Source organism: Gasterosteus aculeatus, chromosome 20, assembly GCF_964276395.1.
Source record: "Gasterosteus aculeatus chromosome 20, fGasAcu3.hap1.1, whole genome shotgun sequence".
Lineage (NCBI taxonomy): Eukaryota > Metazoa > Chordata > Actinopteri > Perciformes > Gasterosteidae > Gasterosteus > Gasterosteus aculeatus.
Genome location: NC_135707.1, coordinates 19433544 through 19445558, shown reverse-complemented (window position 1 = coordinate 19445558; position 12015 = coordinate 19433544).

Below are 12015 nucleotides of genomic sequence, written 5' to 3'. Positions count from 1 at the left end.
CTGTGCGTTTTCAGCTTTCTCTCGGCCTGAAAACGCCTAACTAGTCATGTAAGCACCAAAACTTAGTTTGAACAAAAAAGGTTGGAAAACTATTCACAAACCATGATACCATCATAAAACAGATAAATGTACTTTCCTGAGGTGCTAGTTTTAGGAAAACACTGTTAACCAATACATTCTTGTGTTCTGTGCGTTTTCAGCTTTCTCTCGGCCTGCAAACGCCTTAATAGTCAAGAATGCACCAAAACTTAGTTTAAACAAAAAAGGTTGGAAAACTATTCACAAACCATGATACCATCATAAAACAGATAAATGTACTTTCCTGAGGTGCTAGTTTTAGGAAAACACTGTTAACCAATGCATTCTTGTGTTCTGTGCGTTTTCAGCTTTCTCTCGGCCTGAAAACGCCTTACTAGTCATGTAAGCACCAAAACTTAGTTTGAACAAAAAAGGTTGGAAAACTATTCACAAACCATTATACCATCATGAAAAGGATAAATGTACTTTCCTGAGGTGCTAGATTTAGGAAAACACTGTTAACAAATGCATTCTTGTGTTCTGTGCGTTTTCAGATTTCTCTTGGCCTGAAAACGCCTTACTAGTCATGTAAGCACCAAAACTTAGTTTGAACAAAAAAGGTTGGAAAACTATTCACAAACCATGATACCATCATAAAACAGATAAATGTACTTTCCTGAGGTGCTAGTTTTAGGAAAACACTGTTAACCAATGCATTCTTGTGTTCTGTGCGTTTTCAGCTTTCTCTCGGCCTGAAAACGCCTTAATAGTCATGTAAGCACCAAAACTTAGTTTGAACAAAAAAGGTTGGAAAACTATTCACAAACCATGATACCATCATGAAAATGATAAATGTACTTTCCTGAGGTGCTAGATTTAGGAAAACACTGTTAACCAATGCATTCTTGTGTTCTGTGCGTTTTCAGCTTTCTCTCGGCCTGAAAACGCCTTAATAGTCAAGAATGCACCAAAACTTAGTTTGAACAAAAAAGGTTGGAAAACTATTCACAAACCATGATACCATCATGAAAAGGATAAATGTACTTTCCTGAGGTGCTAGATTTAGGAAAACACTGTTAACAAATGCATTCTTGTGTTCTGTGCGTTTTCAGCTTTCTCTCGGCCTGAAAACGCCTTACTAGTCATGTAAGCACCAAAACTTAGTTTGAACAAAAAAGGTTGGAAAACTATTCACAAACCATGATACCATCATAAAACAGATAAATGTACTTTCCTGAGGTGCTAGTTTTAGGAAAACACTGTTAACCAATGCATTCTTGTGTTCTGTGCGTTTTCGGCTTTCTCTCGGCCTGCAAACGCCTTAATAGTCAAGAATGCACCAAAACTTAGTTTGAACAAAAAAGGTTGGAAAACTATTCACAAACCATGATACCATCATGAAAAGGATAAATGTACTTTCCTGAGGTGCTAGTTTTAGGAAAACACTGTTAACCAATGCATTCTTGTGTTCTGTGCGTTTTCAGCTTTCTCTCGGCCTGAAAACGCCTTACTAGTCATGTAAGCACCAAAACTTAGTTTGAACAAAAAAGGTTGGAAAACTATTCACAAACCATGATACCATCATGAAAAGGATAAATGTACTTTCCTGAGGTGCTAGATTTAGGAAAACACTGTTAACCAATGCATTCTTGTGTTCTGTGCGTTTTTAAGCCTTCTCTCGGGCTGCAAACGCCTTAATAGTCAAGAATGCACCAAAACTTAGTTTGAACAAAAAAGGTTGGAAAACTATTCACAAACCATGATACCATCATGAAAAGGATAAATGTACTTTCCTGAGGTGATAGTTTTAGGAAAACACTGTTAACCAATGCATTCTTGTGTTTTGTGCGTTTTCAGCTTTCTCTCGGCTTGAAAACGCCTTACTAGTCATGTAAGCACCAAAACTTAGTTTGAACAAAAAAGGTTGGAAAACTATTCACAAACCATGATACCATCATAAAACAGATAAATGTACTTTCCTGAGGTGCTAGTTTTAGGAAAACACTGTTAACCAATGCATTCTTGTGTTCTGTGCGTTTTCAGCTTTCTCTCGGCCTGAAAACGCCTTAATAGTCATGTAAGCACCAAAACTTAGTTTGAACAAAAAAGATTGGAAAACTATTCACAAACCATGATACCATCATGAAAAGGATAAATGTACTTTCCTGAGGTGCTAGATTTAGGAAAACACTGTTAACCAATGCATTCTTGTGTTCTGTGCGTTTTCAGCTTTCTCTCGGCCTGCAAACGCCTTAATAGTCAAGAATGCACCAAAACTTAGTTTAAACAAAAAAGGTTGGAAAACTATTCACAAACCATGATACCATCATGAAAAGGATAAATGTACTTTCCTGAGGTGATAGTTTTAGGAAAACACTGTTAACCAATGCATTCTTGTGTTTTGTGCGTTTTCAGCTTTCTCTCGGCTTGAAAACGCCTTACTAGTCATGTAAGCACCAAAACTTAGTTTGAACAAAAAAGGTTGGAAAACTATTCACAAACCATGATACCATCATAAAACAGATAAATGTACTTTCCTGAGGTGCTAGTTTTAGGAAAACACTGTTAACCAATGCATTCTTGTGTTCTGTGCGTTTTCAGCTTTCTCTCGGCCTGAAAACGCCTTAATAGTCATGTAAGCACCAAAACTTAGTTTAAACAAAAAAGGTTGGAAAACTATTCACAAACCATGATACCATCACGAAAAGGATAAATGTACTTTCCTGAGGTGCTAGATTTAGGAAAACACTGTTAACCAATGCATTCTTGTGTTCTGTGCATTTTCAGCTTTCTCTCGGCTTGAAAACGCCTTACTAGTCATGTAAGCACCAAAACTTAGTTTGAACAAAAAAGGTTGGAAAACTATTCACAAACCATGATACCATCATAAAACAGATAAATGTACTTTCCTGAGGTGCTAGTTTTAGGAAAACACTGTTAACCAATGCATTCTTGTGTTCTGTGCGTTTTCAGCTTTCTCTCGGCCTGAAAACGCCTTAATAGTCAAGAATGCACCAAAACTTAGTTTGAACAAAAAAGGTTGGAAAACTATTCACAAACCATGATACCATCATGAAAAGGATAAATGTACTTTCCTGAGGTGCTAGTTTGAGGAAAACACTGTTAACCAATGCATTCTTGTGTTCTGTGCGTTTTCAGCTTTCTCTCGGCCTGCAAACGCCTTAATAGTCAAGAATGCACCAAAACTTAGTTTGAACAAAAAAGGTTGGAAAACTATTCACAAATCATGATACCATCATGAAAAGGATAAATGTACTTTCCTGAGGTGCTAGTTTTAGGAAAACACTGTTAACCAATGCATTCTTGTGTTCTGTGCGTTTTCAGCTTTCTCTCGGCCTGAAAACGCCTTACTAGTCATGTAAGCACCAAAACTTAGTTTGAACAAAAAAGGTTGGAAAACTATTCACAAACCATGATACCATCATAAAACAGATAAATGTACTTTCCTGAGGTGCTAGTTTTAGGAAAACACTGTTAACCAATGCATTCTTGTGTTCTGTGCGTTTTCAGCTTTCTCTCGGCCTGCAAACGCCTTAATAGTCAAGAATGCACCAAAACTTAGTTTGAACAAAAAAGGTTGGAAAACTATTCACAAACCATGATACCATCATGAAAAGGATAAATGTACTTTCCTGAGGTGCTAGTTTTAGGAAAACACTGTTAACCAATGCATTCTTGTGTTCTGTGCGTTTTCAGCTTTCTCTCGGCCTGCAAACGCCTTACTAGTCAAGAATGCACCAAAACTTAGTTTAAACAAAAAAGGTTGGAAAACTATTCACAAACCATGATACCATCATGAAAAGGATAAATGTACTTTCCTGAGGTGCTAGTTTTAGGAAAACACTGTTAACCAATGCATTCTTGTGTTCTGTGCGTTTTCAGCTTTCTCTCGGCCTGCAAACGCCTTAATAGTCAAGAATGCACCAAAACTTAGTTTAAACAAAAAAGGTTGGAAAACTATTCACAAACCATGATACCATCATGAAAAGGATAAATGTACTTTCCTGAGGTGCTAGATTTAGGAAAACACTGTTAACCAATGCATTCTTGTGTTTTGTGCGTTTCTAAGCTTTCTCTCGGCCTGCAAAAGCCTTAATAGTCAAGAATGCACCAAAACTTAGTTTAAACAAAAAAGGTTGGAAAACTATTCACAAACCATGATACCATCATGAAAAGGATAAATGTACTTTCCTGAGGTGATAGTTTTAGGAAAACACTGTTAACCAATGCATTCTTGTGTTTTGTGCGTTTTCAGCTTTCTCTCGGCTTGAAAACGCCTTACTAGTCATGTAAGCACCAAAACTTAGTTTGAACAAAAAAGGTTGGAAAACTATTCACAAACCATGATACCATCATAAAACAGATAAATGTACTTTCCTGAGGTGCTAGTTTTAGGAAAACACTGTTAACCAATGCATTCTTGTGTTCTGTGCGTTTTCAGCTTTCTCTCGGCCTGAAAACGCCTTAATAGTCATGTAAGCACCAAAACTTAGTTTGAACAAAAAAGGTTGGAAAACTATTCACAAACCATGATACCATCATGAAAAGGATAAATGTACTTTCCTGAGGTGCTAGATTTAGGAAAACACTGTTAACCAATGCATTCTTGTGTTCTGTGCGTTTTCAGCTTTCTCTCGGCCTGAAAACGCCTTACTAGTCATGTAAGCACCAAAACTTAGTTTGAACAAAAAAGGTTGGAAAACTATTCACAAACCATGATACCATCATAAAACAGATAAATGTACTTTCCTGAGGTGCTAGTTTTAGGAAAACACTGTTAACCAATGCATTCTTGTGTTCTGTGCGTTTTCAGCTTTCTCTCGGCCTGAAAACGCCTTACTAGTCATGTAAGCACCAAAACTTAGTTTGAACAAAAAAGGTTGGAAAACTATTCACAAACCATGATACCATCATAAAACAGATAAATGTACTTTCCTGAGGTGCTAGTTTTAGGAAAACACTGTTAACCAATGCATTCTTGTGTTCTGTGCGTTTTCAGCTTTCTCTCGGCCTGCAAACGCCTTAATAGTCAAGAATGCACCAAAACTTAGTTTAAACAAAAAAGGTTGGAAAACTATTCACAAACCATGATACCATCATGAAAAGGATAAATGTACTTTCCTGAGGTGCTAGTTTTAGGAAAACACTGTAAACCAATGCATTCTTGTGTTCTGTGCGTTTTCAGCTTTCTCTCGGCCTGAAAACGCCTTAATAGTCATGTAAGCACCAAAACTTAGTTTGAACAAAAAAGGTTGGAAAACTATTCACAAACCATGATACCATCATGAAAAGGATAAATGTACTTTCCTGAGGTGCTAGATTTAGGAAAACACTGTTAACCAATGCATTCTTGTGTTCTGTGCGTTTTCAGCTTTCTCTCGGCCTGAAAACGCCTTAATAGTCAAGAATGCACCAAAACTTAGTTTGAACAAAAAAGGTTGGAAAACTATTCACAAACCATTATACCATCATGAAAAGGATAAATGTACTTTCCTGAGGTGCTAGATTTAGGAAAACACTGTTAACAAATGCATTCTTGTGTTCTGTGCGTTTTCAGCCTTCTCTCGGCCTGAAAACGCCTTACTAGTCATGTAAGCACCAAAACTTAGTTTGAACAAAAAAGGTTGGAAAACTATTCACAAACCATGATACCATCATAAAACAGATAAATGTACTTTCCTGAGGTGCTAGATTTAGGAAAACACTGTTAACAAATGCATTCTTGTGTTCTGTGCGTTTTCAGCTTTCTCTCGGCCTGAAAACGCCTTACTAGTCATGTAAGCACCAAAACTTAGTTTAAACAAAAAAGGTTGGAAAACTATTCACAAACCATGATACCATCATAAAACAGATAAATGTACTTTCCTGAGGTGCTAGTTTTAGGAAAACACTGTTAACCAATGCATTCTTGTGTTCTGTGCGTTTTCAGCTTTCTCTCGGCCTGAAAACGCCTTACTAGTCATGTAAGCACCAAAACTTAGTTTGAACAAAAAAGGTTGGAAAACTATTCACAAACCATGATACCATCATGAAAAGGATAAATGTACTTTCCTGAGGTGCTAGATTTAGGAAAACACTGTTAACCAATGAATTCTTGTGTTCTGTGCGTTTTCAGCTTTCTCTCGGCCTGCAAACGCCTTAATAGTCAATAATGCACCAAAACTTAGTTTGAACAAAAAAGGTTGGAAAACTATTCACAAACCATTATACCATCATGAAAAGGATAAATGTACTTTCCTGAGGTGCTAGATTTAGGAAAACACTGTTAACCAATGCATTCTTGTGTTCTGTGCGTTTTCAGCTTTCTCTCGGCCTGAAAACGCCTTAATAGTCAAGAATGCACCAAAACTTAGTTTGAACAAAAAAGGTTGGAAAACTATTCACAAACCATTATACCATCATGAAAAGGATAAATGTACTTTCCTGAGGTGCTAGATTTAGGAAAACACTGTTAACAAATGCATTCTTGTGTTCTGTGCGTTTTCAGCTTTCTCTCGGCCTGAAAACGCCTTACTAGTCATGTAAGCACCAAAACTTAGTTTGAACAAAAAAGGTTGGAAAACTATTCACAAACCATGATACCATCATAAAACAGATAAATGTACTTTCCTGAGGTGCTAGTTTTAGGAAAACACTGTTAACCAATACATTCTTGTGTTCTGTGCGTTTTCAGCTTTCTCTCGGCCTGCAAACGCCTTAATAGTCAAGAATGCACCAAAACTTAGTTTAAACAAAAAAGGTTGGAAAACTATTCACAAACCATGATACCATCATAAAACAGATAAATGTACTTTCCTGAGGTGCTAGTTTTAGGAAAACACTGTTAACCAATGCATTCTTGTGTTCTGTGCGTTTTCAGCTTTCTCTCGGCCTGAAAACGCCTTACTAGTCATGTAAGCACCAAAACTTAGTTTGAACAAAAAAGGTTGGAAAACTATTCACAAACCATTATACCATCATGAAAAGGATAAATGTACTTTCCTGAGGTGCTAGATTTAGGAAAACACTTTTAACAAATGCATTCTTGTGTTCTGTGCGTTTTCAGATTTCTCTTGGCCTGAAAACGCCTTACTAGTCATGTAAGCACCAAAACTTAGTTTGAACAAAAAAGGTTGGAAAACTATTCACAAACCATGATACCATCATAAAACAGATAAATGTACTTTCCTGAGGTGCTAGTTTTAGGAAAACACTGTTAACCAATACATTCTTGTGTTCTGTGCGTTTTCAGCTTTCTCTCGGCCTGCAAACGCCTTAATAGTCAAGAATGCACCAAAACTTAGTTTAAACAAAAAAGGTTGGAAAACTATTCACAAACCATGATACCATCATGAAAAGGATAAATGTACTTTCCTGAGGTGCTAGTTTTAGGAAAACACTGTTAACCAATGCATTCTTGTGTTTTGTGCGTTTTCAGCTTTCTCTCGGCTTGAAAACGCCTTACTAGTCATGTAAGCACCAAAACTTAGTTTGAACAAAAAAGGTTGGAAAACTATTCACAAACCATGATACCATCATAAAACAGATAAATGTACTTTCCTGAGGTGCTAGTTTTAGGAAAACACTGTTAACCAATGCATTCTTGTGTTCTGTGCGTTTTCAGCTTTCTCTCGGCCTGCAAACGCCTTAATAGTCAAGAATGCACCAAAACTTAGTTTAAACCAAAAAGGTTGGAAAACTATTCACAAACCATGATACCATCATGAAAAGGATAAATGTACTTTCCTGAGGTGCTAGTTTTAGGAAAACACTGTTAACCAATGCATTCTTGTGTTCTGTGCGTTTTCAGCTTTCTCTCGGCCTGCAAACGCCTTAATAGTCAAGAATGCACCAAAACTTAGTTTAAACAAAAAAGGTTGGAAAACTATTCACAAACCATGATACCATCATAAAACAGATAAATGTACTTTCCTGAGGTGCTAGTTTTAGGAAAACACTGTTAACCAATGCATTCTTGTGTTCTGTGCGTTTTCAGCTTTCTCTCGGCCTGAAAACGCCTTAATAGTCATGTAAGCACCAAAACTTAGTTTGAACAAAAAAGGTTGGAAAACTATTCACAAACCATGATACCATCATGAAAAGGATAAATGTACTTTCCTGAGGTGCTAGATTTAGGAAAACACTGTTAACCAATGCATTCTTGTGTTCTGTGCGTTTTCAGCTTTCTCTCGGCCTGCAAAACGCCTTAATAGTCAAGAATGCACCAAAACTTAGTTTGAACAAAAAAGGTTGGAAAACTATTCACAAACCATGATACCATCATGAAAAGGATAAATGTACTTTCCTGAGGTGCTAGATTTAGGAAAACACTGTTAACAAATGCATTCTTGTGTTCTGTGCGTTTTCAGCTTTCTCTCGGCCTGAAAACGCCTTACTAGTCATGTAAGCACCAAAACTTAGTTTGAACAAAAAAGGTTGGAAAACTATTCACAAACCATGATACCATCATAAAACAGATAAATGTACTTTCCTGAGGTGCTAGTTTTAGGAAAACACTGTTAACCAATGCATTCTTGTGTTCTGTGCGTTTTCAGCTTTCTCTCGGCCTGCAAACGCCTTAATAGTCAAGAATGCACCAAAACTTAGTTTGAACAAAAAAGGTTGGAAAACTATTCACAAACCATGATACCATCATAAAACAGATAAATGTACTTTCCTGAGGTGCTAGTTTTAGGAAAACACTGTTAACCAATGCATTCTTGTGTTCTGTGCGTTTTCAGTATTCTCTCGGCCTGCAAACGCCTTAATAGTCAAGAATGCACCAAAACTTAGTTTAAACAAAAAAGGTTGGAAAACTATTCACAAACCATGATACCATCATAAAACAGATAAATGTACTTTCCTGAGGTGCTAGATTTAGGAAAACACTGTTAACCAATGCATTCTTGTGTTCTGTGCGTTTTCAGCTTTCTCTCGGCCTGCAAACGCCTTAATAGTCAAGAATGCAACAAAACTTAGTTTAAACAAAAAAGGTTGGAAAACTATTCACAAACCATGATACCATCATGAAAAGGATAAATGTACTTTCCTGAGGTGCTAGTTTTAGGAAAACACTGTTAACCAATGCATTCTTGTGTTTTGTGCGTTTCTAAGCTTTCTCTCGGCCTGCAAAAGCCTTAATAGTCAAGAATGCACCAAAACTTAGTTTAAACCAAAAAGGTTGGAAAACTATTCACAAACCATGATACCATCATGAAAAGGATAAATGTACTTTCCTGAGGTGCTAGTTTTAGGAAAACACTGTTAACCAATGCATTCTTGTGTTCTGTGCGTTTTCAGCTTTCTCTCGGCCTGAAAACGCCTTAATAGTCATGTAAGCACCAAAACTTAGTTTGAACAAAAAAGGTTGGAAAACTATTCACAAACCATGATACCATCATGAAAAGGATAAATGTACTTTCCTGAGGTGCTAGATTTAGGAAAACACTGTTAACCAATGCATTCTTGTGTTCTGTGCGTTTTCAGCTTTCTCTCGGCCTGAAAACGCCTTAATAGTCAAGAATGCACCAAAACTTAGTTTGAACAAAAAAGGTTGGAAAACTATTCACAAACCATGATACCATCATGAAAAGGATAAATGTACTTTCCTGAGGTGCTAGATTTAGGAAAACACTGTTAACCAATGCATTCTTGTGTTCTGTGCGTTTTCAGCTTTCTCTCGGCCTGAAAACGCCTTACTAGTCATGTAAGCACCAAAACTTAGTTTGAACAAAAAAGGTTGGAAAACTATTCACAAACCATGATACCATCATAAAACAGATAAATGTACTTTCCTGAGGTGCTAGTTTTAGGAAAACACTGTTAACCAATGCATTCTTGTGTTCTGTGCGTTTTCAGCTTTCTCTCGGCCTGAAAACGCCTTACTAGTCATGTAAGCACCAAAACTTAGTTTGAACAAAAAAGGTTGGAAAACTATTCACAAACCATGATACCATCATGAAAAGGATAAATGTACTTTCCTGAGGTGCTAGTTTTAGGAAAACACTGTTAACCAATGCATTCTTGTGTTTTGTGCGTTTCTAAGCTTTCTCTCGGCCTGCAAAAGCCTTAATAGTCAAGAATGCACCAAAACTTAGTTTAAACCAAAAAGGTTGGAAAACTATTCACAAACCATGATACCATCATGAAAAGGATAAATGTACTTTCCTGAGGTGCTAGTTTTAGGAAAACACTGTTAACCAATGCATTCTTGTGTTCTGTGCGTTTTCAGCTTTCTCTCGGCCTGAAAACGCCTTAATAGTCATGTAAGCACCAAAACTTAGTTTGAACAAAAAAGGTTGGAAAACTATTCACAAACCATGATACCATCATGAAAAGGATAAATGTACTTTCCTGAGGTGCTAGATTTAGGAAAACACTGTTAACCAATGCATTCTTGTGTTCTGTGCGTTTTCAGCTTTCTCTCGGCCTGAAAACGCCTTAATAGTCAAGAATGCACCAAAACTTAGTTTGAACAAAAAAGGTTGGAAAACTATTCACAAACCATTATACCATCATGAAAAGGATAAATGTACTTTCCTGAGGTGCTAGATTTAGGAAAACACTGTTAACAAATGCATTCTTGTGTTCTGTGCGTTTTCAGCTTTCTCTCGGCCTGAAAACGCCTTACTAGTCATGTAAGCACCAAAACTTAGTTTGAACAAAAAAGGTTGGAAAACTATTCACAAACCATGATACCATCATAAAACAGATAAATGTACTTTCCTGAGGTGCTAGTTTTAGGAAAACACTGTTAACCAATACATTCTTGTGTTCTGTGCGTTTTCAGCTTTCTCTCGGCCTGCAAACGCCTTAATAGTCAAGAATGCACCAAAACTTAGTTTAAACAAAAAAGGTTGGAAAACTATTCACAAACCATGATACCATCATGAAAAGGATAAATGTACTTTCCTGAGGTGCTAGTTTTAGGAAAACACTGTTAACCAATGCATTCTTGTGTTCTGTGCGTTTTCAGCTTTCTCTCGGCCTGAAAACGCCTTACTAGTCATGTAAGCACCAAAACTTAGTTTGAACAAAAAAGATTGGAAAACTATTCACAAACCATGATACCATCATAAAACAGATAAATGTACTTTCCTGAGGTGCTAGTTTTAGGAAAACACTGTTAACCAATGCATTCTTGTGTTCTGTGCGTTTTCAGCTTTCTCTCGGCCTGCAAACGCCTTAATAGTCAAGAATGCACCAAAACTTAGTTTAAACAAAAAAGGTTGGAAAACTATTCACAAACCATGATACCATCATGAAAAGGATAAATGTACTTTCCTGAGGTGCTAGTTTTAGGAAAACACTGTTAACCAATGCATTCTTGTGTTCTGTGCGTTTTCAGCTTTCTCTCGGCCTGCAAACGCCTTAATAGTCAAGAATGCACCAAAACTTAGTTTAAACAAAAAAGGTTGGAAAACTATTCACAAACCATGATACCATCATAAAACAGATAAATGTACTTTCCTGAGGTGCTAGTTTTAGGAAAACACTGTTAACCAATGCATTCTTGTGTTCTGTGCGTTTTCAGCTTTCTCTCGGCCTGAAAACGCCTTAATAGTCATGTAAGCACCAAAACTTAGTTTGAACAAAAAAGGTTGGAAAACTATTCACAAACCATGATACCATCATGAAAAGGATAAATGTACTTTCCTGAGGTGCTAGATTTAGGAAAACACTGTTAACCAATGCATTCTTGTGTTCTGTGCGTTTTCAGCTTTCTCTCGGCCTGCAAAACGCCTTAATAGTCAAGAATGCACCAAAACTTAGTTTGAACAAAAAAGGTTGGAAAACTATTCACAAACCATTATACCATCATGAAAAGGATAAATGTACTTTCCTGAGGTGCTAGTTTTAGGAAAACACTGTTAACCAATGCATTCTTGTGTTCTGTGCGTTTTCAGCTTTCTCTCGGCCTGCAAACGCCTTAATAGTCAAGAATGCACCAAAACTTAGTTTGAACAAAAAAGGTTGGAAAACTATTCACAAACCATG